Source organism: Limulus polyphemus, unplaced genomic scaffold (assembly GCF_000517525.1).
Source record: "Limulus polyphemus unplaced genomic scaffold, Limulus_polyphemus-2.1.2 Scaffold1190, whole genome shotgun sequence".
NCBI classification, from domain to species: domain Eukaryota; kingdom Metazoa; phylum Arthropoda; class Merostomata; order Xiphosura; family Limulidae; genus Limulus; species Limulus polyphemus.
In genome coordinates this window covers 1-5,194 of record NW_013666800.1, presented here as the reverse complement: position 1 = coordinate 5,194, position 5,194 = coordinate 1, and positions in this window count along the sequence as shown.

The following is a 5,194-nucleotide window of genomic DNA, read 5'->3' as shown; positions in this document are numbered from 1 at the left end:
AAGTTCATTATTGTAAGTAGTTTCAACACAAGATATAAAAACTACATAAAGCAGTAGAAAACAAAGTTCATTATTGTAAGTAGTTTCAACACAAGATATAAAAACTACATAAAGCAGTAGAAAACAAAGTTCATTATTGTTTCAACACAAGATATAAAACTATATACAGTAGTCGAAAACACATGATATTAAGCTAGTCAAAAACGGGGCTCATTATTTTTTACAATAACTACGTGTATTATTGTACTGGTGAGAACTTTATCCAACACTTCATTTGAAAACCATAAAGACTTCACTCCATCTTCTTTTTACCACAGGTAGCTACTGTTGGCCTTGGGGGAGGTGGTGGTGGTGGTTATGGAGGAGGAGGTGGTGGTGGTTATGGAGGAGGAGGAGGAAAAGGGGGCGGAGGTGGTTCTGTAACACTCCTTGCCATTCCGTTATCCTTAGGAGGTGGTGGTGGTGGTGGAGGTGGGAAGGGTGGTGGAGGCTACGGATGGTAGATGTAAGGTTTGGGATGTTTTGTTATATATGTAAAATTATATCTATATCTTACTGGTCTTCATTTCAAAAATATTCCCTAATACGCGTGTAACCACTACGTAATTTGTATATTAAAATATAATATTATTTCTAAGCTACTAAACCAGACAATAACTAATATGTTGTGAGTAGCTATAGTACCAAATCTAAGATGATAATAAGATAAACAACAACAGGTATACCAGGAGAATCCTTTCCTGTACGTAATGAATAATCATCCCAATATCCTGTACGTAATGAATCATCATCTTAGTATTCTGTAGGTATTGAATAATCATCCCAATATCCCAATATTTAGTATCCTGTAGCTATTGAGTCATCATTGTAGTATTATGAAGATACTGAATCATCATTGTAGTACCCTAAAGATATTGAATCATCATCCTAGTATCCTGTAGCTATTGAAGTTACAATAACATTTCTCCAAGTCTGATCACCTGAAAACATTGGTTTAGTCATACAACTACACACTAAGTGAGGATTACTATTTAGATAAAAATCTCTAACTTGATTGGCATAGATAAAAATATTTATAATATTTTAACCGTCTACATCCGTATTGTTGTGTGTCTATTAGAGTCTTACTATTTCAATGTTTTGTGAGGGTTTGAGGATAAAATGTGGTTGTTTTTAAAAATATATTTGGTTAACTTACTTTTAATATAAGTCTCCACGATTTTTTAAAAGTACATAGTAATTTGTTTTGTTCCATTTTGTTTTTACTCTTTAAGTTTTTTTTTCCTTATTTTGGGTTTCTAATTTTTGAAACATTACACCCACATAGACACTTTCTATTATAACTCTTTATATTTGAATTACAAGTAAAAAAGAAACATACGATAGATATTTTACAAATATTCTTGACATTTTCATCATCTGTCTTCAGAGGTCTCCTTATTTCTTTCAAATTGTCTGTGTCATTTTCTGTGAGGATAAAATAATATTGGTTTTTGTACTTGAAAATGAATAAGCGGAAAGTAATATACAAATAACTAGAAAGCAGAAAATCTAGTTGTATAATTTTTAAATATATGAAATTTGTTATTAAACGTTAGCATAAGATAGCTTATGAGTTTAGAAAGTTAAATAATTATCATAATATGATATACAAAACAAGCCAGCAGTTCACTTGAAAGTTACGATCATTAGGTCGTCTAATGTTTTGTAGGTATTGAATAATCATTGTAGTACCCTTGAGATATTGAATAATCATCCCAATATCCTGTACGTAATGAATCATCATCTTAGTATTCTGTAGGTACTGAATAATCATTTCTAATAGATGCACAACAATACGGATGTAGAGTCTAATAGATACACAACAATACGGATGTAGAGTCTAATAGATACACAACAATATGGATGTAAAGTCTAACAGATACATAACAATATGGGTGTAGAGTCTAATAGACACACAACAATACGGATGTAGAGTCTAATAGATACACAACAATACGGGTGTAGAGTCTAACAGATACACAATAATATGGGTGTAGAGTCTAATAGATACACAACACTATGGATGTAGAGTCTAATAGATACACAACAATATGGATGTAGAGTCTAATAGATACACAACAATATGGATGTAGAGTCTAATAGATACACAACAATATGGATGTAGAGTCTAATAGATACACAACACTATGGATGTAGAGTCCAATAGATACACAACAATATGGATGTAGAGTCTAATAGATACACAACAATATGGATGTAGAATCTAACAGATACACAACAATATGGATGTAGAGTCTAATAGATACACAACACTATGGATGTAGAGTCTAACAGATACACAACAATACGGATGTAGAGTTTAATAGATACACAACACTATGGATGTGGAGTCTAATAGATACACAACAGGTTGCTTGTTATGAGGAACAGATGTTTGTTTATCACAAGACTCCAGTTTGGGAAGCTTCCCAACATTCACAGGGAAACTGTGTAAATAATAATGGAAGTGAAATCACTAAAGGTTGTAAATGCCACAAAGATTATTGGTGTCTTTTTGAAATATATATAAAGACAGTTAAACAAAGAAATAATTTTCTTGATACTAACAACAGTAACCAGGATAACAGAGGTCGTAGCAATAGTAGTACCAACAACAATAACAATTATGATGTGAGTGTGGTCAGTTATTATTAATAACACTGCTGTGTTAGTTTATCGTTGGACGAGAACTTAAGGATTATTCGGTAAATATAATATAATCCACTTAACACTAACAAAACCATTTTATTCTTTGAATACAAATTACACGGTTGTTAGCATTTCTAACGTTCATTGGTAGGCTTTGTTAATAATTCATATGTAAACTTCGACTCGTCTAAACACAAAATCCACTTTAATACAAGCAAATTCGTATCAATTTTTTATTCGAAACGCAAGCTCAATATTCATAACACTGAACTAATTGACTAATAAATTCGCTAGCTGAGTAACTCAATCTAACAGACTCAGAAATTAACTCTAGCCTAAATGACTTTTTATATGTGTATATGTCTCTGGTTGAAGAGCGGTAAGTTTATGAACTTACCACGTTAAATCCGGGGTTCGATTCCCCGCAGTGGACACAGCTGATAACCCAATGTGTCTTTGCTCTAAAACAAACAAACAACTTTGAAGACAGTTCCAGATACAAGTCCACACCATCCGCGGTATGTTAAACTTTTCTTCAGACAAAACAACAATAGAAATGTTTATAATCGTCTAAATCTAAAACAATATGAAACCTACGTTCTTCTCAGTTAAATTTGTTGTAAAAGTTAAAATACCTGTTTTCGTGAAACATTGTGCTTCAATATAGTTTGGATAAGTATTACTTGCTTGCTAATTTTTTGTATCAGTTTAAGGATTCCGAATTTTTTTCAAAAAGGAAATATAAACTCCTGTAAGTTGTAGATAAATTTCAACCAACTGTAAAAAGAAAAAGTATGCCCTTAAATATATACACTTCTCCACCCCCTAGCCGTACAACAAACATTGAACATTCACTTCTCCACCCCCTAGCCGTACAACAAACATTGAACATTCACTTCTTCAGCCGTACAACAAACATTGAACATTCATCCCCCCAGCTGTACAGTTCTCATCAAATTATATTATTTGACAAGCACATGTTCCTTGTTACTCCCCATTCTAAAGTAAAACTTTTACTAAAAGGAATTAAATGATAAAAAAATAGTGAGTGTTGGTAGTATCGATATGGTAATAAGCAAATATTATGGAGAAGTACAAAGAAAATTGTTAATTTTTCGACACCAGTATCCTGAAGACAGAATGGTAAATGTATTTATTTACTACACAATTAAGGTAATAACAACAAAAAACATGAATATATATAAATTCGAAATACTGTTATTTAACCACACTGTTAAATAACGAACGAAAGAAATGAGAAAACAAAATGTACAATGGAAAATCGTTTTCAGACATCTCTCTAACTTCTAAGGTATTGATACTCAGGCTGATTTTAAACTAGAGATTACGATATTCATAAATGCATTTTTTATTTCTATTTACTAATCTAGTGAGCATTATGACTACCTAGCCTTAAAGTAAAAAACTAACGTACCTGAAACGCAAACACTTGAACTTGAAGTTAAAAAATTGCAATTTTGGTTATATCAATGACGCTACAGTCCGAATGTAATCAAACCTTGAACTCCCGGTCCTATAGTATTGTCGTAAGGTCATGTTCTGATATCGTTCTAAGAAATGTAAGTAACCTCCATGTAGAATTTCTAAACTGTTGTTTCATACTCATTACTTCTAATGCGCTACAGTACTAGAAACAAGCGATGAAGTACTAATGATAATATGGGAGGGGTACGACTCTCACGAGCTATTTAAGTAAGCAGTACCTTGCAGACAGCTAAACCCCTTTTTTAAAAACGGAAATAGCGTTGCTTTCTCGTCACGTGATTGTTGTCAAAATTGTAAATCTAGTCTTAAAATAGAATATTATATATGTAATGTTCAATGTTTGTTGTACGGCTAGGGGGTGGAGAAGTGAATGTTCAATGTTTGTTGTACGGCTAGGGGGTGGAGAAGTGTATGTTCGATGTTTGTTGTACAGCTGGAAGAGGGGAGAAGTGGATTTCAGTAGTTGGATTAAGTCGATGAATATGTGACATCTTGGACCTAAAACCAATTTAAAAAATGCTAAGAAGTAAAAAACAAAAAAAAAACCTAGGGTTAACTCTGTCTTCACGTGACTCGTAATCTTGCTCTATCAGTTCAATGCCATATTCGCTTTTTTTTTAAAATAAAGATAAATAATTAGCAATTCATATTGAATCTCCCGTGAAATAAAGAGTTGATTATTATGTAGGGGATCACAAGTGGCGTAAAGTTAGGTTTAAAATACGCTAATATTTGTTCATCCCCACCTCAGTTTTAGACTATACAGTACTGTACGATGATGTGACTAAAATTTATTTTTACAATAAAAACCAGTGGCGTAAGTATGACCCCGCAAGTAAAACCAGTGGCGTAAGTATGACCCCGCACTTGCGGAAGTGGGAGGGGGGGGGACCGAAGGGACCTGACAAACTCGGGTGTTGCTGACAAGGGGAATTCGTTCGTTCCCTTGAGTTATTTTGATTTAAGAATAATTATCTCCTGAGAAATAATTACTAAT